This window comes from Anomalospiza imberbis, chromosome 4 (assembly GCF_031753505.1).
Source record: "Anomalospiza imberbis isolate Cuckoo-Finch-1a 21T00152 chromosome 4, ASM3175350v1, whole genome shotgun sequence".
Lineage (NCBI taxonomy): Eukaryota > Metazoa > Chordata > Aves > Passeriformes > Viduidae > Anomalospiza > Anomalospiza imberbis.
In genome coordinates this window covers 26,815,714-26,841,220 of record NC_089684.1, presented here as the reverse complement: position 1 = coordinate 26,841,220, position 25,507 = coordinate 26,815,714, and the positions used below count along the sequence as shown (strand labels likewise).

Below are 25,507 nucleotides of genomic sequence, written 5' to 3'. Positions count from 1 at the left end.
CATGTAATAAAGAAGTTTATCTATTTTGACTAGTGGAAATTACTGTTGCCAGATACAAAAATGAATGCAATGGACAACTTAAAATTAGAGCCTGTAGAGGAATTAATTTCCCTAAAACCTTTCCAGAAATATACTTTTTCTATGCAATGATATCTAGTATTAGACAATATATATTTCTTTCCTTCAAATCCTGAGAATGGAAATGCTCTGGGCAGTCTTTCGCATAGAGGAAGTGCAAGAAATGAGACACATAATCAGACTTGAAAGGTGCAAGTTTGTCCTGTGTTCATCCCTAAAAGATAGAAGGCATGTAATAATTATCACAAAGCCTCATATATTGGTTCTTAACACTGCATTTAAGGGGATACATACTGTTCTCTTGAGGTGGCATGAGCAGATACTGGCTAAATAGGAAATTATTTGAAAATGTGTGAAGTGTTCTCCTTCCCTCTCTTTGGAACTAGTCAGAGTGCTCTTGAGGGTGCAAGGTGAATGTAGGATAAGATTTGACAGAGATTAGGATGCTTGAGAAATATGAGGATGTGTGTGTCCTAGGTTTGGCTGGTGCTGGCTGCACATTTATTGTACCTGGAACAGTATCTGGTGACAGGGCAGCCTTCCTGTGTGCAGAGTTCTCTTTGCAAAGCAGCATAGAAGACCTTGCAAAAGTCTCTCTGCTGCAGAGCACATGTGAAGGAGAAGAAAGGTCTTTGTGCAGCCTTATGGTTACAGGAAGGAGATGGTGAGAGCAGTGTGAAAGCTTCCTGCAAAAATTAGGAAATATGTAAAGGTTAAAATGTTAGCCTTTACTCACCTCACAGGAGAACAAATTTTAGCCACTCATTCTTAAAGGAAGGAAGGAATAATTTGTTTGAAACTCTGCGGAAATGGTAGAGTTCCCTTACATGTACACAGGTGTTTCCTGGATATAATGTGATCTATCCATATATTAGTGTACAGTTATGCATATCTTTGAGCATTCTCTGGGGCCAAATAGCAAATTGAGCTTTTCTTGGGCATGAAGTTGGAGAAGTAGCGATCATCTTTTCAGCTATAGCGTGCACTATGCTGAACATGATTATTATAACACTAGCATTATTTATTTTGTTACAGAACCTTTCTTTGTCACTGGGTTAAGATGGAGCAGGATGCTTTCTATAAGGGTAGCAAATTAGAAGCCAAGGATATTGATAGTGCTTTTGACAAAGCCTAACTTAAGTCAACCCCTAGAGGATGAGAGTGAATGAACTATTTGAGACATGCTGTAAAATTAAACTGTGCAAAAGGATAACAAAACAGTGTACTGCTGCTTCATTTTTGAATACTGGATGTTATTACTTGTTGCAGCCTTGGCTAGAATTACTTAAATTCCTCAGACGTCCATGCTGCCACCGTAAAGATATTCCTGCCATTGTTTTTGTCCCAGGCCTTAGCATTCATTGTGTGTCTGGTCATCATAGCAGCATCATAATTAAGCTTGTGGAGAAATCACAATTAAGCTTGTGGAGAAATCACTCTGCATGTGTCTGATTAGATTTCAACGGTTAAATTCTCTAATTTGATTTATTCTGTGCTCTAACTGCACCCATCCCTGGAAAGGGTGGTAGTGCAGCAAGACCCAGCTGAGTGGGAGAGGAAGCCAGAGTCTATTTGCAATGTGAGGATGGGTTGAAGTGTCCCTCAGCTGTTTGTGGGGTGATTTGACAGGTCTGAAAACAAACAAAAAGCAAAACAAATGGTGTATTTTGTTTTTACTTTAAGAAAGGAAGTAACTAAAAAGGAAAAAAAAAGTTATTAATGCATTTCTTTTAATACTGAAAACAAAGATGAAATTTGTAGTGCTAGATTTGATCTGCAGTTACTATCCTTTTAGTTTCTGAATATTGCTGGGGCACACACATTTAGGATGGGGAGCTATCTTAATGGAAAGCAGCATGTCCAGACTGCAGTGTGACAGCCAGGAGGAATTTCCAACTGCTGCCAAATGTGCTGGTGCAACAGCCAAGTAGCTGAATTGCTTAGGATGCAGGTTGCACCTCCTGTCCCAGATGTTGTTCTGACTCCCTCTGCAATTCAAACTGGGCTGCGCCTTCTAAGTGTTGGTCTTTGCACTCCCTCCCTCAGCTGACCTTGTGTGAAGGATTACAGCAGAGGAATGTGAGGCTCCATGGGAATTTCCTTTTTTAACACCTAAGGGCTTGTCTGACTTATGCTTTTGTGTTTTAGGGCATTGCCAAGTGCATGGCTGTTCTGTGTGGCCAATGCATTGCTGACAGGTAGAATTCCTGTTGCTTAGTTTGAGGATTCTTTCAACAGCTCAGTGAAGTTTTGTAGAATGTATTTAACACTTGGTGAAGAAGTCCTTGAGCTAGCTCTTGTATTTTTCCAGTTAATGTAGTACTTTGCAAAGCACAGCTACACTGTCCATCTGGTATGTGTTCTGTATCTTTTTCTGTCAGTACAAATTTGAAAAGGCTTTAGCTAATTACAGTTCAGTAGTCCATACTTATTGCATGTTGAGAACACTGATTAAATTCTCAGAATGTGCATTAAGCTTGGTGGTAGTGCTTATGAATTTTTTTTCCATTGAAATTGCTACCTCTTGTCTCATCCATGGAAATGCTTTCTCTCTGAAACACAGTTGCATTATGATTTTCTGTGATTAATGTTAATTGATAAATGATAGTTGGAGTCTCTTGTTTCAACCTTATTAGAGATTCCAAATTAAAACTCAGAAAGCATGTTCCTGAATGCATGAATGGTACAAGGAATGAGGAAAAATAGCTTTTGGAAAACATGTAAAAGATTGCACAAATGGATAGGCAAAACTCAACATTTTTTCAGCACGTGAATGATTCTTGCATTATTAATCACTAAAGTGAGCACTAGAATGACTCCTTTTCTAATAGATTCAAGTGATACACCTAACAATATGTATTTCCTGTTCATTGGTGTATGAAAAAAAATCTTTGTTTCCAGCTTTTGTGAATGTATCTAGGAAGGAGGTGATTTATGCTCCTGCTAAATGCAGTTTTATTGTAACTGAAAGCTGCAGTTGCCATGTAAATTCAGCAAACAAAATCTCTTAAGGTTAAAAACAGTTTACATATTTGGAAATACAGTAATTCCTGAATTGGTAGAAATCTAGGAGTGATTCTAGAGAGCAGATCTCAAAATCATAACACTTTAGTCAGAAGTGAAATCTTTCTGATGTAGATTTCTGGTTGTATTCTGTATGTTAGCTAATATGTGTAACTTCATTTTGACAGGATGATGTAGCTGATGAATGTGAGGTCCATCCTGTCTCCCACCCAGATCTTTGCATGTTCATTACCTTAGGAACCTTGTAGTGGGATTACAGTTGCACCGTGATCGATTTAAGACTTAAAAAGTGATATAGCAGTTCTGATCTGTCAATCCAATTAATGATGTGTTGTCAGTGCAAGGAGGTCTGCTGGATTAGTGCGAAAGTGTACTTTGACACCACCTTTATTTAGGAAGGGTAGGAAGGTACATTTGTACCTATATATATATATACATATATATTTATATATATAAACTCTCCTGGTACCAGTCTCTTCTTTTGATTTAAATTTAATGCCATAAGTCATTACAACCAATTTCACACTTACATGTACAGTGATACTTTGTACTGAGAAGTGGAAAAGAGTGAGGATTGTTTTCTGTTTCATTAATATGTACACAGTACACGCAATTTTGCTAATCTCAGAGTTGATCTATGTCCATGTGTCAAATTTAAGATTACCATTTCTGTTACATGAACACCTGTCACTCTGCGTATTGGAGTCTGTTGATTTAAGAGTGTAATTGCATATGAAAACATCATATGACCCTTTCCACTTAATTTTATTTGAGAATTTTCTCCCTTTTAGAAAACATTCTTGCAGTAAAAAGGGAGTTTTGTGTCACAGCAATGCTGCTTCTAGTTTAATAGGGCTGCACTTACTCCATGTGTTAGGAATGTAATGCGTGTGTTGAACGTTTATGAATGTTGATAGTGGTTGTGTATTGTAAAATGAGCATTTTTTATTTTAAAGATTGGACAAGAGGACTGGTAGGTTTGAAGAATGAAGTGGACTTGTTTCTGTACCATTTGGTGCAGCAATGTCGCTTATTCTTCTTTAGGCTTCTTGCATCATTGTCTGCCTGCCTGTTCTCTTTTATTACAGAACGTCCTTCTTCCAAAAATATGTAAGTAAAAAAAAAAATTCTAATGGGCTGTTACACAGGTGGGATGTTCACCAAGTTATTGATGAGTCTCTAGAAAATATTTTATTATGATTCTTGGCCATATTAGAGTAGAAACAAAAGGTTTAAGGTTCCTGAGGTTTGCAGGACAAAAGATAGGACTGTTGATACTTTTCTTCTCCCTCAGGTGTCCTGATTTGACTTTTGTGAGATGGGTGACTCTGGGATCACTCACCTCAGTGGGACAGCTTCCTTTCTTTTCTCCTGCTGAGTGCGTATTTGTATTTAATATAAAACGGAGTTGGTTTGACAGGAGAGCCTGCTGCAGAGGGTCCCCAGGATCATTACACCCTGTCAGTGAGACACTGCCTGGAGAGCAGTCCTTGGCTCACATCTCTGCTTGGAATCACACAGAGAGAGAAACTGTGGGCTTGATCTTCTGTCCCTGGCAACTGGATTGGACCTTTGTTCATGGGAGGCAGTTGTAACCTTGCCAAGGGCCAGCTGGTCCTTCACCCTGTCCTAACACCTTTCTGCCTACCTGCCTCCTTTGGTTACCTGATCAGTTACACCTGCAGTATGACTGCATGTGCCAGGGAAGATGCTGTAGGAAAAGCAAGAGGGAGGGTGTAGGAAGCTCAATACAGACCATGGGTGAATTTTTATTGGTGTTGAAGAAGGTGGAAGATCTGTGAGGTGAGCAGTGCTTCCCGTTTTCCCTGTGAGGCAGTGGACAAGTTTTTAAAAAAGGAATATTGATCTGATTTTACTTTAAAGGATTACAACCTCCATAGCAATGCAGTTGCTGATAGAAAAATCATGCCTAGAAGACCACTGAGAATATGGAATTAAAGGGCGTAGGAATGAAAGGCTAATTAAAATTATTGGGCTGCAAGACATGGGTTTGGGATGAAGGGAAAGGAATGGGTATATTTGGCAAGTGAACAAGGAGGAGGTGGGTGATACAGAATTATGGAATAAGGTTACACTGTTTTAAAAATGTTTTAATACAGTTCTAGTAATGCCTTTCATGTCCCTGAAATGGATCAAATTACCGTGCCATTTAGAGAATGAATCCGGCTTCATTTCTTTGGTCAAATCTGCCCAGATGTAAAAGTGCGGTGTTCAGTTAAATTAGTGCAAGCTCCGTGTAAGTCCTGGGGTCTGTGCACAGACAGTTGAAATGAGGCAGACTGAAGATAGCTGGTCTTCCAAAAATAAAACGAGGAAACAAAAATTCTGCCTCTGCACTTCTCTTAGCAGTAAGGGGGATTTTTTCTGTCTCTCAAATGTAATAGTCTTTGTCTCTTCTGACATTCCCCACTCTCCTCTTTGTAAGCTTGCTTTCATCCACAAAACTTATTTTCCCTTATCTTTTCCCCAGTCATCTTCTTTTCCTCAGGGTTCTTGTAGGATTCTTAGCTATAACCTTTCTTGCTAACTCTGCTGGTTTTTTTGCCTGATGACTTGTGACTGATGACTGTGCTTCTGATGCTTAGCCTTCAATTTCTGCAAACATATCTGGTACCACCCAGAAGCACCTTTGAATGTCTGGAGCTGAAACCTCCATGAACAGTTCTTAGCTTGTTTGCCTTAGGGTGGCCATAAGGAGAACACTGCTGGTGTATCTTGTTCAAGAAATGCTATCTTTCATTGTAAAAAAAACTCTGCGAAATGAAGTGTGTGAACCAGAAATGAAGTAGCATAATTTTCCATGTCTTACTTCTTCATTTATTGGTATATTTTAAATTATATTTAAATTTAAAACTGATTCTAGGATTTTTTTTCCATGACTATTGTTTATATTCCAATTAATTTACTTCTTCATATACTATCCTATTCTGCTGAATTTTTAAGTAAATCCTGTGACAGTCTGCTTAACAGTACTTCTAAAATTAGTTCAAAAGCCATGTAATTCAAAAGTTATTTCATTGTCTCACGAGAATTTTTATCTTGAATGAGTGTCATATGACAGTGTTTACAGTAGAACTTTGAGGGGCTTTGCTCTTTTTTCTTTTTTGAGGTAGAATAAGACTTTGCTCTATGGTATTGGCTTCTTTGGGACAGTTGAGTAGTTATCATTTGTAGAAGTACGCAGCTTACACATCTGTGTATTTACTAAGAGAGAGTGAAGCAGTGTACAAAATTTAGCAGCTGACTACTGCCACTTAAAGATAACTCATTCTGCAAATAATTGGTTTATTTTCTTTCAGGCAAAAAATGAAGATGTAGTAAATTTTCACCTGGTTAAATCAACAGGGTATTAACTTTCTTTGCTGGTATGCATTTTCTTTATCAATATTGATTTTGGGGAGATAAACCTCTTACCTTATTTGCTTATGGGAAAGGCAAAGCAGCACATATTGACTCATTCCTTCATTCCATCTGCAGCTGTAATTTGGTAGTAAGGTTTGTAACAGACTAAAAGAGCTGTCTGAACTTTGAGCTCCCTTAATAAGATTCAGCAAACTCTTAGCAGTTCTTGGAAGAAAGAAGGTACTGAAAAATGGAGGTTTTCATGTACTTTGTTGTAGAAGGAGTAAATTTATTTGGAGATCCACACAGACAATTACAGATACTCTTTTTAACTTACTTTTAACAAGGAACAAATTTTATTCTAGAAATTACTATGTTTGTGGGTTTTGATGTTTGACTGTCAGTGAAAAACCTTGTATCCTTTGTTTCTGTTTATCCTTCTGTATTGTCACTGTGTGTATGATAAGTGCCGGGCTTAGAGAACAACTACAAACCACCACAGTATTTGTATGAAAAAATTTGGAGAGGTCTTTAAAGGATGAGGATTTTACAGTGTAGTTCCAAAAACAGCACTTGGAGGTTTGAGTGTTGTGTTTTTGTTGCTTTTGGGGCTTTTTTTGAGGGTTGTGATGGGGTTTTTTAAATGTGTTTGTTGGGGTTTTTTGCTTGGGTTTTTTTTGGTGGGTTTTTGTTTATTTCTTTTACATTTTAAATTTCTCTCTTCCTGAAACATTATTTAAAACTGTGATAAAATGTACTCTTCTGACCTCGCACAGTTATTTCTAGGTGTGTTTTCTTGGTAATGGTTTTTCTTGGAGGCTCTTTGTTGCTTGCCAGTTGCTGGGTCATCTTGTTTATAATATGAACTCTAGTGTTTGGTAAACTGTGTAAGCTAACAGCATTAAAGCAGGTAGAGAGAGACAGACTCTAATGATGTCAGCAAGAAATTACGTTGGCGGTTTGAGATTGTGTTGGTGCCACTTAACTGCAGGAAAACAAGGACTTTTCTTATTTGGGTTTATTTGAAGGAATAATGTAATTCCAGTAGTGGTGCAATGGCAATTTTTAATGTTTCCTGAAATTAAAACCAATACCATTAAAAACATATACTGTATTTTTATAGCTGAAGAGAGAGAATATGTGTACATTATAAATTGTACTGGTACAGTGAAGTGTTAATTTCAGCTATTTCACTTGTTCTGATTTCTGCTGTAATTTAGCTCATTTAAGTACTTATGGAGCAGCTTTTTAATGTTTTTAAGGATACTATTATAGTCTTAGAGAAGTAGTATTGGAAGTAATAATGATTGTGAGCATAGTGTCAGAGGATTAAAGCCTAAAGCTTTTTTTTCCCCTGTACAGCTATAGCAGTACCTTATTCTGGCCAGTATTATGCTGTGGATAGTGATACCACAATCCTCAATGACTGTGAATCAAGTCAAGCAGAGAAAATACGATGTAGAAGAGACTGATAACTGCAATATCTCTGTTTGCAAACTGCTTTGAAATTCTATTGATGGCATGACTTGCAGCATCAGACTTGATGTCTTTTGATGTGAAACCTTCTGTTTAAAAACCCTCAGGAAAGAGATAAACCTATGCCTAGTAGAGTTCATTTGTTCAGGGTTTTGAAAGTAGGGCAGTTCTACTAATGGTACTACTTCCAAGAGCTCTTCTGTTGTTGATTTACCTTACACGTATGAGGGATTCTGCTTTTGAGAAGTTCTTTAGAGTTTAAAAAGATGAGTTTTTACAGCACAGATTTCTGATGAGGTATGTGGAAGGAGATGGCAAAAGGTAGTACCAGCAGTAATAAGTTTAAAAATCTTGGAGTAAGCTAAAACTTCATTCACATATTTTCATGATTGATTATACAGCTTAGAAAAAATTCCTGTGTACAGTTAAGTGGGTAAGTATGCCAGTTAAACTCTCTAGACTCCTGCAATTAAGCCTTCAACATTCAGATGTAGTTAGGATCTAGAAAGTCTGATATTAGCCCTCAGTGATTATATGGGACAAGTGTATTTATGAAGTTGGCATCAGTAGGTGGCCTGACTTGTCGCACACACAGGATCTGTGTGGATCCATGTCAAGGAAGAATATAAAGTCTGCAGATGTGCAAGGGTCAGCAGTCATATATTATATGAAAAACGACATGGCAGCTACACAGCGTGTTCCTGAGGTTTCAGTGAGCGCGTTTCATGTGCAGATCATTACGCCCATTATTCTCCTTCCAGAGACAGGGAAGGTGAAGCACAGAGACATTACCTGCCTAAAGACACGAGCGAGTCCACTGGCTGGACTCCATATCTCATAAACCTCTTGTCCGTCTTATGTCCACAGAACCAAAATGAGACATTTTTATTGAATTACTTTTTAAAAATCTCTGGGAGGACTTCTCTGTTGTTATAGGCATTGTATTTCAGAATGCTTTTAGATGTTTTTATGAATTATAAATGATATTATTAATTGTCTGTATTCAGAGAAAAGTGGAAAAACCCTTTTTTTCCCATGCCATGAGAAAGGTATTCATACGTACTTACAGAAGGAGAGGACAGAGTCTTAAGCTGTGCCAAGGGAAATATAGGTTGGATATTAGGAGAAAGATTTTTATGGAAAGAGTGATAAAGTACTGGAGTGGTCTGCCCAGGGAGGTGATGGAGTCACCATCCTTGGATGTGTTTAAAAAAAGACTGGATGTGACACTTGGTGCCATGATTTAGTTGAGGTGTTAGGGCATGGGTTGGACTTGATGATCTTGAAGGTCTCTTCCAGCCTCGTCATTCTGTGATAGATGCAAAATTCCATCCCAAAGCAAATTTTACAGCTCAATTATTAACCCCAGATAAGAATTCATAATGAAAATGCTGTCAATTCTTTAATTACAGTGATTATAATAGAACCTGTAATAATAAGACAGCATCCAAGTTTTTGAGCTGCTGTGTCAGCTGTTGAACCCAGGCTTACAAAAATCCCTTTCTGAGTGGAAATGTGGTGTAATGCTATTCAAGGGGGTCTTGCATCTGCTTTTTTCAATGACCACATCAGCTAATGTATGAAACGGTCTTGCTATCATTACAGCTGCACAGAAAGCGCACTAAGATATCTTAGTGCATTTGCAGTTATTTCTGCTTCTTTAAAAGAAAAAAAAAAAACATTTCATTCTTAGACTGGATAAAAGCCACTGTTCGTGGCAATAGAGGAAGTATTAGCACTGTTAGGAATGGCAATTATTCTTTTTTGCTAAAAATAGCTTTACAGCAAACTTTAGTTTGAAGCATTGGTGTTTCATTTATGCATAGGTTATAGTGGCAAAGTCTTGCTAGCAATGCTTGCCCACACAGTGTGGAAGGTCATGCAGCAATGATTTATCAAGATCCGCCCATTTTCCATTCTGCTCCATCAGTACTAAAACACTTTCTCAACTTGTTTACTTCAGCCTACAGAAAACAGTTAATGAAGTTGAACTTGGTGAGAATAAAGGCCATGAACTGGCATTGAATGTCTAGTGCTGAGAGTTCATCTGTGGAAGAAATCCTTTCCTAGGTGAGTGGCCATCCAGAAGTGAGTAGTGGGTTACATGTAGGTAGGTGAACCATGGTCATTTTGAGTCTCCAGGAATAGCTCATATTTGGAGTTTATTCTGTTTCATGAACACGTTGCCAGTACAATACCTGATAATTACCATGGATATTTCTATATGTGATTATTAGCTATTCTGTTTATTTGTTTCTAAAAATATTTCATGTTGGGCTAGTGGTGAAACCTCTATTGTCATTATCCATCTCAGAGTTGATTTAATTGGGCTTTAACTGTCAGATTCATCTGCAACATGACTTTCAGAGCAGGAAAAAGATAAAAAAAGATTGCTGCTAAAGACAAACTTTTTTGTCTGTGATTTTTGAAAACATACTTGCAATATGATCTGAAAAAATACCTTTTTAGAATAATTTTGTGTGGTAAAGGAATTTAAGGTAAGTCATGATAGTATTTGTGTGTGTTCAAGGAGGTAATTCTCTTAAAAATAAGAGCTTTTCAGAAGACTCTTTATCTGGTCTTATTGATCACTTTGCTACTGAGACATATACTGTGGTTCAGTAACACTTGGGTTAAATAATCATATAAAATTAACTTCAGTTTTATTTTTCAAGTATTGTAGTGTCAGGAAAAATAAAGTCTTGACCAATATTTAAAAAATCAGTTTTATTTGTACTACAGTAATTATAAGCTTTTAATTGACATATACTTCATTAGTAAAAAAAAAAAATCAAAATTCTGTTTATTTTTTGTGGGTAAGAAGTTATATACTAAGTGAAACAATTTCTTTGGCTTTCTTGGAGGGGAAAGAAACTCATTGGTTTTTGCAGGTGGATTCATAAGCATGGCTCATGATGCAAAGTCTCCTTTTCTTTATGTTACTAAGTGACAAAAAGGCCACTCTCTGGTTTTGATGCTACCACATGTCCTTTGCTGCTAACGTTCATTTGGGAAGAATAATGACTGGAAAATGCTTAATAAAGATGCAAAGCCTGAATTCATAGGCTGCATTCTCATAGACAGCTGCTTCTTCAGGTCAAGTCCTTGAGGAGCCCTGTGAAGTATCTGCAAGCTGCCTTTGACTCGTGCCCATATTTATGCTTTTGTAAAAACCTGCAGAAAAGTGGTGGCTACCCTTGAGTCTGGCCCAGGGGCACAGTATGCAGTTCTTTGTTGCTAACCTAATTAGCAGTATTGGTTTTTAGGTGCCTGCACGATTTGATAGCAGTCAGTCATTTCTAGTGCTTTGATACCAATGCCATCAAAATAACAGATCACAAAGAGACATCAATGTGAAAACTACGCTGTGCTCTACAACCACTAACAGACAAGTGCTGTGCAGTTTTCTTGCTGTTTCTATGTTTGTCCTGTATTGATGGTTGTGATGGATGCTAGTTGCAGCCTATTGATAAAACCAGCATTAAACGAAGATGTTGCAGAAACCCACTTCTTTTGTCACCTAATCAGCAGATAGGCCATTGTGGTAATGGATAATGAACATCTTTGTTTCAGGTGGAGTCCACTAATGCCTGGCCACAAAACAAAGCTTCTCGAGATTTTGAAGTGATATAAAACCAAGTTAACGTTAAATGATGTGGGTAGATTGGCAAACGAGATATCATTGGGTATAATCTGTCCTTCCTTGTATAACTTCGTATGAGTTGTGCACTCTGTTATTGTGGGACCTGTTGTGCCTTGGGCAGTTCTGTCTGTGAGCTGTGTATTGTGTTTACAGGTGAAACTGAATCCTGTCAGGTTGATGGCTTTCAGCTGAGGTGTCATCTTCTTGTGACACAGTTGTGGCCATCCTCTCCTGGGAGCATTGTAGCTCTTGACATCTTTGTGCCATCACCGCACCTGGCCTGTTACGCTCAGACATTTATCAGGACAATAAATGTTTACTCCTTCCTCATATTAGGAAGGAGGAAATATATTCTCAGAAGCTGAATTGACTGCTTATCGACCAAATTAAACAAACACCTTCCATTTGATTTTCCCATGCAGTTTAAAGTGAGGTTATCAGAATAGGAGTTTGTCTTTGGGTTTTTATTTCTCTTGAGTATTTCCATCTCCCTCAAATGAAGACACAAAATATTTCATGTAGCCCAAAAGAAAGCATCAGGAAATTGTTTTGATTTACTCTTCTAGTTTTGCTTTGGAAATGCTTCCTCTCAGATATTGTACTCCTTTATAGCTCATTCCTAAATGGGGGAATGACTCAAGAAAGTAGTCCTGCCCAACCTTACAAGTCTTTTCTTCTCTCACTGAACACTGCCTTTTACTTATGTTTGGCAACAGTAACTTTGGAAACTATTAAATGGTCTTAGTTGTGTAAGACGATAGAGAAGACATTTTATAAAATCTAAATCTCTCACTTGATCTGCCTTATGTATTTCTGCACTCCTGTACACAGCACTGAGATTTGGTATTTTCAGAAGCTCCAGAAGAGTGGTATAAGCAGAATATAATGTTGTTATACTGCTGTCATCTGTACACAGTCCACATTGCCCTGGAATTTGTGTCTTGAGGCATTGATTTTTGCCTTGGTACAGTGCATTCTGCATTTACTGCCTTTCCAGAAGCTCACTGTGCTGCCTGATATTCTCAGCTTTGGAAACTGCTGAGGGAAACCTGTGTTTGTGCTCTTTGGTCAGTTCTGTTATTTCTGTTTGTCAGAGCTTGAGGATTATAGTTGTCATTTTGGCTATTCACTTGGGAAGCTTTTAGAGGTCTTTTAGATGTTACAGACTGAGGCTGGGGAATTTTGGAGCAGGTCCCCGGACATGGTGTGAGAGAGTTCTGCTGTCAGGGGTCAGGGCCAGACCAGGGGCAGCCATGCAAGTGTGTTCCTTTTGCTGATGTCCCCAGCTTGGAAACTTTACACAACATGTGCTACTGTTCTAAAGAGAAAAAGGCCAGAGCAGGAGTTGCGGAAACAGAGAGTAAAAAAAAAATATGGATTCACCTCTTCTTTCAATCAAGTTTATTCTTTCACAAAACCTGTATTGACTGCAGATGACACATATGAACTGGGTGGTCAGGGGCAGGGTTAGCACTTGATGATTTGCTCTTTCCATGTAACTTCAGCTGGACTGGATTAAAGAACAGATTCATGCATTGCAAGTACATATATGTGTAATAACTTAAAATTAGCTGTAATAAGGCTGGTGTTAGGCTTCTGGATTTTTTTGCCAGTATCTTTGGTGTGGATATTCCCAGGAATCCTTTGGTTTTTGTGGACTGAAAGTTTTGTGTTTGGCTGTAATGGGCTATCTGTAGTACTTTCTTCTATTATATAACTATAATTACATTTTCAGTACAGTCTGAATTGTCTGTCCATGCCTATCTCCTGTGTATATTAAGTAGTACTTTGTTGTTTGGTGCCACCTCCATTTTTAGTTACTATGTGCCTAAACCTCACTTTCCTTGTATTTTCTGTTTAAAATTCCTATATATTTTGCTCCTGGTATTCAGTCATCTTCCTGAGCAAAGTTTAATGGCTGAGTCATTAGGTGTTTTCTCCATTTCATGGGTGTGTCAGCATTTTGTTTGTAATTTTCTTCAGATCCTCCTTACGAACTGAGACTCTTAAAGCTGCAGTCAGAATCCATAAAGCTAAGACCATAATGGTTAATGTAACACATTGGCCTGAATATGTAAAATATTTCCTTGTATATGGTATCCCCATAACAGCCAGGAGTGAGTGTGTGAAAGTGCCTGAGAAGTATTTATGTAAGAATGCAACTAACTTTGAACAGGCACACCAGCATCTGAGCTTTGATCTGTTAATGACTTCCTCATTCAATAAAGTGTGGAATGCCAAATCCCTGTGCTTGGCAAATTCAGACTGCTAATTTGTCAAAGCCGAATAAGAGGAAAACGTGTATTTTGCAATTCATTGTAAGAATGTAAGGAAAAAAATAAGTCTTCCATCAGTAAGATGCTGAATATCCCTTTTATCTGCTGAAGGCAGATAAATGACAATAGGACTAATCCATAGTCTCCAATATTTCCATTCTCTTTTATGTCAGATTAGACAATTCATCTGCTTAAATACGCACAGGAGTGTTTTGTTTGGTGAAGAATGGGTGGTGGTCCAGAACTGGAGTAACAAGAAATTCAAGAAAATGTGAAATTGTTGACACTTACCTATACATTTCAAATTGGTTAATCTAACATAAATTACTTAGAAGGTTTTTTTATGGGTTTATTTTACTTGCAGAGATGGGTGTAGACTTCCAGAACAGATTATAAGTCTGATGCTGTCACCTGGGGACTATTTAAAAAAAATTTATCAAAACAAAGATAATTATGAGAATGCTTGCTTGCTCTGGAGTTTAGCCTGAGATGAGAGATATTCTTTACTTCTGAATAATTCGATCTGCTGAGTGACTTTGCATCCTACATATTTAGAAAAGAAAAAAAATACAGATACATAATATAGAACAGTTCAAAACATGGCTAAATAAATATATGCCCAAATCCTGATGTGCAATGAGTAGATAATGGACTGAGAGCAGCCCTGAAAAGAAAGATTTTGGGATGCTAGTGCATGAGAGGTTGGACATGGCCTATTAATGTGTGCTTGCAGTCCAGTTGTATCCTGGACTTCATCACGAACAGCATAACCAGCAGGGTGAGGGAGAGGATTCTGCCCCTCTGCTCCAGTGAGACCCCACCTCTAGTGCTGTATCAACTCTGTAGCCTCAAACACAAGAAGGACCTTGTCCTGTTACAGCATGTCCAAAGGAGGTGACAAAGATGATCTGAGGGCTGGAGCACTTCTCCTACTCATGCTGAGTGAGTTGGGGTTGTTCAGGCTGGAGAAGAGAAGGCTCTGACGCAATGGTACAGCATCTTCCAATATCCCGCAGGGGACCTACAAGAAAGCCAGAGAGGGACTTTTTACAAGGCCATGTAGGGGTAGGACAAGGGGTAAAAGGCTTTAAACTGAAAGAGGGTAGACTTAGATTAGATATTGGGAGGAAATTTCTCAGTGTGAAGGTTGTACCAGGTTGCGTGGAGCAGCTGTGGATGCCCCATCCCTGGAAGTGTTTAAGGCCAGGAGCTGTGAGCAACTTGGTCTAGTGGAAGGTGTCCTGGTCCATGGGGTGTTGGAACAAGATTACATTTAAGGTCTCCTTTAACCCATTTTATGCTTTTATGAATGGCAGAGCAACTTGTATGTGGTTAATGAAAGATGATGAACAATGCAAGTGCTTCTCAAAAAAAGTGCTGTATTCCCTTAGACAGCAGTTCGCATTACAATTGCACCATATGTTCTCAGCAAGCAGCAGATGTACAGTCTAACATTTAGCAATGAAATTTTCCCACTTGAGTGTTTGGGATAATACTAAAATAATGAATTTTTGGCATTTCTAAGGAAATTTCTTTGTGTTACTATTTGTCCCCACTTTGCTGTGTCTTTTTGTTTCAGAAAGTCTTGTCACTTAAAGATTTTAGGGCTCTTATGTAGACATTTCCTTATATCTCTCCACTAACCCTGAAAGCATTATCCATTTTAATGCTTGGATGACTAGGTGGCTTCCCCAAGATCACACCAGGCACCACAGAAATGCAGGGGGCATCACTGGTGTCTTGAAGACTGATGTTTCTGTCAAGAAAGCCACAGCTGCAGGGTCGATGGGGAGCTGCCAAGGGCATGGCATCTGGTAAATGACAAAGTGCCACCTTGAAGGCAGTGCTCAAAGACATTGTCTCCTCACTCTACTTTATCCCTTTTGAATATTTTATATTTCATTAATAAAGGTATTCATTCTAGTATTCTCTACTAATAGAAGGAGCTTGCTTTCTAGTACCATGGAAGGTAGGTATAAAGTTATGTCAGACCAGGGTGCAAGATAATTAAACCAGGAGAAAATGACAAGTTTCCATTGCAAGTTTTGCTATATCAGCTCATGCTTAAAGTAGTCTGAATAATATAATCTGAATTAAAAGCTCACTGAAATCAGCCTTGCTTTGGGAAGTGGAAGGTGATTTACTGGCTCTAATAGGATATGTTTTTAAATGTGTCAGTTAAAGTTGTTTTTCTCTGGTCATGTTCTGGTCAAAGCAAAACACTTTGTTTTTATTGACTATTTTATAACTGTAAAAGCTATTTTAGCAATTTTGTCAAGTGTGAAACTTGATCTGTTCCCTACCAAGAGGTGTTGTCTCTTTCTACAGTTTATTTACTGTTCATTAGAAGTCCATGATCTGGGTTTTTTTTCCCCTTTAATTCTGCTTAAGCCAATCAATAATTGTCAGATCTTTCCTTGGTAGTAATTTTGCAGGCTGATGTTTGACCTCTGTCCCTTATATAATTGAGGATGAGTCAAGGCTGAAGACTCATTTCTTTGTTATGCACAAAGTTATGAAGAGTAGAGTAAATAGGGACAAATGGCAGGTTTTTTGTACACAGACAAACTTGTCATAGATTTATTTGTTGCTTCTTGAATTATTTTGCCTTATGGGTCACTGCATTATTATTCATAGTGTCTTTTGAGAGTAAAATACAAGGAAAAAAGCCTTACTTCGTTCAGTGATATTTCTTGATGATCTGGTTGAGTGGTCAAAACAGAGTGAGTTGCATTAATATTCTGTACTTTCCTGGGATACAGACTGTAGTTCTGGTGGTGAAGCCTGGGTATTATTTTCTCTATGAAGGCAGTCATTAAGTGTAGCATTCAGCACATCTTAGCAGTTGGACTTGATTTTTAGAATTGAGGTGAAGGAGCAGCCACTCCAAGTCATTCTCTCTTTATTGTTGTTCCTGACACCATTCCAGACCTTTTCCAAAGGAAATGCCACCCTGTTAGCTTTTTTTGCTCTGGACCTTCCTTAAACTGCCTCTAGGGATATTGACCTCATTTTTGAGTTGTCCAGTTCTAAGATTCACCAAAATTATGGGGTTTGTTCTTCACTACACCTGATTTTCTCCAGTTGTCTACCGCTGCATTCATAGAATGATCATTTTTTATTTCTTGAAAGGTTGGGGTTTGTTTCCTTTATCCAACCACTCTGATGTCCCTCGAGGAGTTAAAAGTGCAAGAAATATATATGCAATGTGTTGCTGCTCTAAGCTTTCTTTTTGTTAGATGCAAACATGAAATCCTGTCCCTGCAGAGGTTTAACTCTGACCATTACTACAAAAGAATGCAGTTTAATGAAGGTCTGTTTCATTAAAAATGAAGTTGTGAGGGTGAGAAAGTTGCTCTGTCATTAACTTTTCTCTCTGCTAAAGACATGGTGTGATTCTTGGGGTTGTCCTGTGCAGGCCTGGAGTTGGACCCACGATCCTTATGGATTCTTTCTAACTCAGGATATTCTATGATTTTATGACAGGCATCTGCTGACTTTTGCCTTGCCCTACATTTTTTCAGGACAGTCAGGTAGCTGTGGCTCTGAAACACATCTCTTTTTCTTCCATGTCTTTTCTTCTGGGTCTAAATCACTTTATTTGATGAAAAAGTGAAGCTTCTAGGCTACAAATTTGAAGGTTATCAGCTGTCTTACAGGTCAGAAACCACTTGTCTTTAAAGTAATTTATTGAAGAAGTGGTGTCCCATCTTTTCTGCTGGAGTAACCTGCTTTCATATACTTAAGTACTTTGCTTTCCTTATTAGCACAATATACTTAACAAAACTCAAAACAGTTTTTCTGGCAGTATTTCTTCATTTGGAGTAGCAGGCCTCAGATCCTCTGTGTTCCTGACTCCAAATCCCTAGCTGCTGACCTCAAGTCTCCCCTGGTGCTTTCTGCCAGAGGCTCCAGGAAGCTTGGTTCTCTCTGACTGTTGTCTGCTTTTTACATCTTGTCCTGTTTAGGCTGGTCCAAGGGCTGCTGCATGGACTGTCACCTGTTTTGTTTGTTTCAAGGCTTGTTGTTACTCAGAGCCCCATATGAAATCGTTCTTCTGGGTCACTTGATAGAGAGAGCTGGCAATCAGACAGTCATTTGGAATGTGTATTTTTTTGGAAACCTACAATGCCTAAGAAAGCTTGTGTGTGTTTCTTACTAATTGGTGGATATGCAGGTGTGATTTTGTTGATCATACCCATTAGGATCTAACAAACTCTGTCTTACCATTTTATTTCTGTGCAGGTCTCATGACCTTACTTTGTTTAATGGCAAAACCAGCTTTCAGAAAGATTTGAGGTATTTTTTCTGTTTCTCAAAAGCATCTTCTGCTGTATTACCCCACATGATGGTGTCATCAATTTACAGCAGGTGTTCCTGAGCTTCTCCTTGTTCCAGTGCAGCTTGGATCGGTCCATGGCAGATGGTAGAGCTGTGTCTCTCCCCCAGGGGTGGGGGATTCTGGATGTACTGGGCACCCCTCCAAGTGCAAGTGAGCTCTGTTGCCAAAGGGATTGAGAAAAACACATTAGTGGTACAGGTTTTGGTACACCACTGGGCTGCCTTTGACTGTGTCGAAGTGTGTCTGGTATAGCAGCAGGTTGATTTCAGTCATGTCACAATAATCTGCTGTTAATAGCCATTCTTCATTAGACTTTCCCACTGGTCATATGGGGCTGTTAAAGGGTGAGCAGTTCCTGCTAATGACTCATTTATGATCCAGTTGGTGGCTCAGTTTATGGAGGAGAAGCATGGAGTCTTGGTTGATGTGACATTGCTGCTGATGCACTTTTGTGGTAGAGATCAGTACCTGTGGTCCTTCAACCTTCATTAATCCCATGAGAAGAGGGTCCTTGAGAGACCAGGCAAGATGGGCAGCTGTTTAATTTCCTTTGTCTCCAAAGCAGCTATACAACAAGCCCACCACATAGTTCAATGCCCTTAGGGCCCTTTGTGCTGGTATCTGGTAGAGCCTTGTACTCCTGTATTTCTGATGTTCCAAGCCACTGGATCCACACAGTCCAGTAAATCCATTTGTCCCTCATATCCTCTTGGCTGGAGGCAAGACCTCTCTAATACTCATCACAGGATCCTTCACTTAGATTTTGTAGAAATGGGTTAGAATTTCTTTCCATAGGATGAGTAAAGTCTGCTTTACCTCTCTGCCTATGAAATTGCCCACTGCAGACTGGAGCAGCAGCAGCTTTCCTAAAGGAACTCCCATTTCTGGTTGTTTTCCCCTGCAATTCATGTACTTTTGTCTCTAGGGTTGGGGTAAGTTTTCTGTCTCAGTTGCTCACATCTTCTCTGTGGTCTCACAGGTAAAACCATAGGGTACCCTGTGGTTATAACTTCTGTATCCTTTTTCTTGAGCAGGAGTTGGATGAGTTTTCCTTACCTACAGTGGAAAGTCTCAGTGATGGGTTCCCACATCCCTGCATTGATTTGTAGTAATGCTTAAATTGGCTGGAAGTTGTTCAAAGACAGTTACAGTATCTGTGACCTTGCTTGCAATGTCCTGCCCCCAACCCCAAGCCTTGCTGGAGCTGTGAATATATGTCAAGTAGAGAAATGTCTCTTTCTCGTCCTAGTCTTCCCACCTTTTTTTTTTTTTTTTGTCTGTGGAGAGTGTCTCCCTGCAGGTAACAATGCACAGGTGCCTTAAGTACATCTTTGTCAAGTCAGGGTTTTCCTTAAGCCAGATAGCTCATAGTTCCTGCAGGAGCAATCACCCTGGCAGCATGTTCCTGGAGAAGCAGAGGGTGTCTGGCCCATGTCATGGAAGGCACAAGGAAGTGAGCAAAATGCAAGGGGCAGCATGGTCTCAAGGGGCTGAGACCCCTCTGTCTATGCTTGGCCTCTCTTGGACAAACTCAGGCCTGGCTTGGCTGACCAAGGTAGCAGATCATGTGGAAGAGACTTGAGGCAGGCTCTGTCTTGTTTGTCAGCCTATCCTGGTTTCCTCTGCATCAGCTAAGACCCACCTCTGCCTGTTGGGATGGGGCAAAGGGCTGGGAAGGAGGCAGAGGAGCTTTGGTGCCTGCCCAAGCTTTTCATCCACGTGGGCTCTCAGCCCTTGCCCTGCATGTTGTTGACCCAAGGCCGTGGTGGGTCCTGGCTCGCAGCCGCCTGGCACCATCCCCACCTGGCTGAGCCCTGTTGCTCAGTGCTCTCGAGTGTCTCCTGGCTTTCCTGCAAAGGCAGAGATGAGCCAAACTCCACTGAGCTGCTCCAGCAGGCTGCCTGCCAGGACCTCCAGGTGACAGCTGGCTGGGCACGGGAGGACTGGCTCCCTGTGCCTGGGCCTTGCTGCTCCAGGTCCTGGGGAGGCACATCCTATCTGAGTGTGGCCCACACAGGATGGCTGAAAAGGCCAAGGCTGCTGGGGGAGAGAGTGGCTGTGGAGAGAGCTGTCCGTCCTACCTGACTTGTGCATGTCGTACCTGTCTGTTTTGCTGGACTTGTGAGGAACTCAAAGAGTTCTGAGTCGAGGATGAGACAGAGCACAAAAGCAGTCAACTGGACTCTGGACTTGAGAAAAGCCTGCCCTATTGCTTTAAATCAGAGGTAAATCTAAGAGAGACATTGAGCCTGACCATAGGAATCTGAGGGAATACATATATTTCAGCAGCATGAAGAATTGTATGTTTATATTTATGCCATGTACATAATAAAGGGAAAGTAACTTGTGAGGCTGCTGTTGGACTTTACTGAAGCTACACCTATTTTTCAGCTGGCCATGTCTTCTGAAATTGTTTGTGATAGGATCCAGAAAAGAGACTGAAAGAGAATGCATTGTTGTGACAGCTACAGCTGGCCTGTAAGCTGCACAGATAAATGTGCCGTAACAGACCTCACCTCAACCAGCCTCAATCAAGTGTGTAAGCATGGAACATTTGAAGCCCGTATAAAAAGGAGTGCCCATCAATAAACTTTGGCATTGTCACATGAACTTTAGTGCGTTCAGTTGAGTGCCTGTCTCCAAAACTGTGACACATTGGAGTATTTTACAGAGTGGCCTTTGGTTCACAGTAAAAAAAATGCTGTAAACCTTGACATAATTATTAGAGCAGTTATGATTTTAAGAGGTAATAGAGAGTGCAATCTCTGCCCTTCTTGATAGGAATTTCGGACTAAAGCAGAGGTGTTAATTTTATTGTTATCATTAAGGGAAAAGTAATACAGCTGTAGTGAAATTTTCCACATGGAATAGAAATTAAAGAACTCCATCCACTTTGCAGCTGGGTTGAAGACAGAAAGAGTCACAGATATGATAGATGATCTTTCAAAAACATTAATAAAAATTTAGAATTTCATACATGTAAAACAACTACAATATTTTTAAAAATTGATTTGATAATTGGGCATTAAATAAACAATGTAGACAAACCCTTTAGAAGTATGCCTGTTGGGACACTTTGAAATTCCGCAGGGACTGTAATTTGCACAGTAGATTTGGTAGGAAATGGCAAAAGTCAACAAGGGGAAGACTGAAAGGATAGTGATACTCCACTTCCTTGGGGTACTCAGTGAATGTGTATAGGAAAATTTAGACCAACAAGTGTGCTCACCAAGAGAAATCTCCTTTATTTTGTTAAGCCTTTTGCTTGACTGTGGAAGACCTAAAAAATCCTCATTTGAAATATAAATGATGACTAAAAACTTAATGTTAGCATGAAAGAAGAGGCTGTGGCTAAATAAAAAAGTTGCAAAATACCTTTAGTATCTCTAGAGTCAAGGCAGGAGAAGAAAAACCAATTTCTACAGACTTGCATCAAAGATCTATGTAATGTGTAATCTCTATTTTTATTAGACTAATTTAGAACCATACTAGAAAACTTTATACTATCACAAAAAACCTAGTTTCTGTGCTATCCTTTTAATTTCATCCATCAGCTTTGCTTGTTCAGATTTGTTTCGTATTTGAATTGGTAGCGTATTGAACATATTTTCTTAAATGTGAGTGTGATTAAATAAATAGGGTAACTTAGGACCTACAAGCATTGGTCTAATCAAAATAATACATGGCTTCTGAAATAAGAACCTCCTTTTTTCTTTAAATATAAGACATTTTTATCACCAGTTGAAGTAGAAAAACTATCTTGAAGCTTCTTGTGGCAACATTTTTTTTAAGAAAGGACTTCATTTCTATTCAGTGTTTTACTCTACTAAGTTGCACTGTCTGGTCGCTGTCAGATGCTGGAAGATTATTGCCTCGTTTCCTAGACATCTCCTGCATGTGGTACTTGCCTTTGTGACATATGTTTTTGACAGAAGAAAATGAGAGAATTTGCTGTTGTCATCGTCTGTCATCACTGAGCATAAAGACATCGAATGTAACACTCTGGGAAATTATCTCAGGAAGCTTATGCATCTTTTTGCTATTGTCTGTGTAAGTTGTAGTCAGATATAGTAGATTTTTAGAAGTCTTGTTTGTCCCTTTGCATAGAGTTGTGATTTTTCAAAAGATCTCAGCAAGAACTGACTAGTTGAGGCTGCTGTTCATCAGATGTTTTTATATATCTCATCCAAGCTGGTGGATGGCACAGTGCTGTCACTAGTTCAATTTCTTGGTAACACTTTGAAAGTTCTAGAACTTTCATACAAAATATATCCTGCTCTGCTCAAGCAGAAAGCTGGTTTAATGGCTCTGAGTCTGGCAGTTTGCTGTCTAGGAACAGACCTCTCCTTCATTACTTCTGATTATATCCTCTCTGTGGACTTTAACTCCATCTCTCTGTGTCATTTTGTTAGCAGTGTTTTTACAGTGTGCCGAGAGAGTCTGCAAGCAGGATGCTTGCTTAAATGTGACATTTACAAGTGCCAAGTGACTGCCTGTTGTCTAACAAGAGCTACTAGATTAATATACTCACCCTCCTGGTGTGGCTTCTAGACAGCGTGTGCTTGCTCCTCATTCATGCTATCCGTATTTGTGGCTTAAAAGTCCCTTAATGTACCTGTTGGTTCCAGTTTGAAAGTTTCATTATGTAACAAACAAACAAACAAAAAATAACCAAAAAAAACAAGGGAGACATGAGAATTAGAATATATGGCTATCAGTAGATGTTTCTGTAATCAGATGTAAATAGGCTGTGTTTTGGGAATACATTCACATGTTGTGCTGCAGTGTAGGAGGGCCTGGGTCAGCAGTTGTGTTAAGCAGTTGTAAACAGAAGAGGATTTCCCTCCTGGTGTGTAGAATCTTAACTGTGGTGCAGGCTCATTTTTATGTTGCTCATTAAGGGACTTCTCCAGCACCATCCATCCCAAAATCAGTTCTGAGGTACCTTTGTGGTTCACCTAGAATTTAGATTTGTCATTAGTATGCAAGGTCTCTTGCTTTGGAGAGTTATTTTAGCAGGATTTGTGTAGCTGACTGTTTTTAGGTGCCTTTCAAAACTGCAGCTCTGGCAGTTGGGCATACTCACAGAATGGTTTGGGTTGGAAGGGACCTTTAAATATCACCTTGCTCCAACCCCACTGCCATGGGCAGGCGAACTTTCCACTAGACCATATTGCTCAAAGCCCAACCCACCTTGGTCTTCAACACTTCCAGGGATGGAGTATTTTTTGAGCAACTTTTTCCAGTGTCTCACCACTCTCATCATAAAAAGTTTCTTTATGTTCAATCTAAACCTACATACTTCCACTTCAGAGCTGTTCTTGGTGTCATCCACAGATTTGTGGAGGGTTCACTTGCTTTCACTGTCTGTGTTAGTGATCAAGATACTCTGTAACACTGGTCCTAGTATAGACCTTGAGGGACATGACTGGTTAGTGGTGTCCATGTGGGCATTGAGTTACTGACTGTAATGAATAATTTGTTGGCTTCACTTTCAGGTGCAGTAAAGCTGACTGACATTTTTCACTGTAAGCAAGATACACCTAAGCAGAAGCAGCTAAAATGATGGACTGTGTCAAAGCAAGCCTTTAAAATGGGAAGGGCCAGTCTTTGTAAAACCAGCTGCAATAGGAATAATATTTACTGCCAGGAGTGAGTTTTGTTATCTAATCATTGAGGGCCAGGGAGAAAGATGGGTCTTGAATTACTGCTTTTGCAACAGCTGTGAGAGTGTACAGTGCATTTACAATATGCCTCTGATATTTGTAGGCCACTTTGAGAATGTGGCAGCTCTGTTGCTATTTGATACTGAAGAACTTAGGTGTGGTGGAGTAAGTCATGACTAGACACTGCCATGAGCTAAAACTTAAAGCTATCCAAAACTTTTAGCCGTGAGCTTGTAATTACACAGTTGTGAGTGCTGATGTAGTAACTGAGATGGCACAGCCTAATGTCCTGAATTTTCCCTCCTGTTTACTGGTATCTCTCGCCTGCAACTGTGTTCAGACTCACCTGGTACTACTAAAGCAGACAAAATATGCTTGTGTAAAATGAAATGTGTGAAAACCGCTCATCTCACTTACCTCAAAAGAACATAACTAAATCAGCAAAATTCCAGATTTATGTAGAATCAGAGATATACAAATGTTGGTGTCTCATAAGTATACATGCAGAAATGAACTAGTATGTCCCTCTGAATCAGTTTTTTAAAACCTGGTATTATTAGCCTTTAAACAATTACAGTGCGAATGGTTTACTTATTGAGGTAATTGGGAAATAACCATGGTTATTTTTTGACACCTCTTTAATGCATTCAAGGCTGGAGACCTGCTGTATTTAGCTGTCTTTTAATCTGAGTTTTGTGTTCACACACAAGTGTGTGAAATCTGCTCTTATGTCTCTGATTTTTGGAACTGAGAACCATATGGTATCTTGGTTTTGCATTCCTTAGATCTTCATAATTGTGCCTGCATAGCAATTAGGCTTGTGCATAAATTTGAGAAAATAACACATTCATTTGTTCTTAGTGTATGAAGCATACTGAGAATTCATTTCAGCTTCCACAATAACTATAAAAAGCATTCAGAAAAGGACAATTTGGGTTACAGTTACTATATATTTAATTTGACCCTTTAAGGCTTGCTTTACTTTGTTTTGGTCTTTTGTTATGAAATGGCAGGACACGGGATGTCCAATTCATCTAGTGAAGGGGCCTAAATTATGTCTTTGTGCACTGATCCAGCAAAGCATTCAGCACAGTGCTTATGTCCCATTTGAAGTCAATGGGATCACTTATGTTAGAGAAGAAATGTGTGCTTTTAAGTGTTTTACTGAATAGGGGTGAGATTATTCTCAAAGTCAAGCATGTGCTTAAGTGCTTGGCAGAACTGAATTAGTTAAAATCTATGAGTTAGCACAAGAAAAACTGAACCTTGTAGCATGCTTGTTCAGAAGATCTGTTTTCTAAGTTCCACTTGAGTTTGACTGGCTGTGAGAGAAAATCATTATGCAGTAAGTCAGATCCTGTGATGTATCTTTCAGTGGAATTAAAAAACAAACTGGGATGACTTTAGGACTCTCCCTCATTCAGATGTGGTTTTATCACCAAACTTCTCTTTTCAATTTTTGTCTCTTATTACCTTTTTAAATAGATTTTGCATTTTTGCCATTTTTTTCTTTAACTCCCTGTTCTAGGCATTTATCAACCTCTAGGTTGAGAGGTGAGCTGAATTTCTTCCTTGAGTTTCTGAGCAGTTGCATATCTCCATAGGTATCTCTTCTGTTGGGTGACAGGCCTCCAAATCG

The 25,507-nt window shown here is 39.2% G+C and overlaps 1 protein-coding gene across 13 annotated transcripts in view; it reads left to right on the top strand.

The window, feature by feature from the left end:
* CCSER1 (coiled-coil serine rich protein 1) overlaps positions 1 to 25,507 on the top strand; it is a 627,741-nt gene that overhangs the window by 53,010 nt on the left and 549,224 nt on the right. Inside the window, exon 1 of one of the 13 annotated variants that reach the window (XM_068187577.1) lies at positions 4,884 to 4,905. The exons of the other annotated variants lie outside the window; for them this stretch is intronic. The gene's annotated coding sequence lies outside the window, so the exon portion shown is untranslated. Of the gene's footprint in view, positions 1 to 4,883; positions 4,906 to 25,507 lie in introns of those variants that run through there. 13 annotated transcript variants of the gene reach the window in all.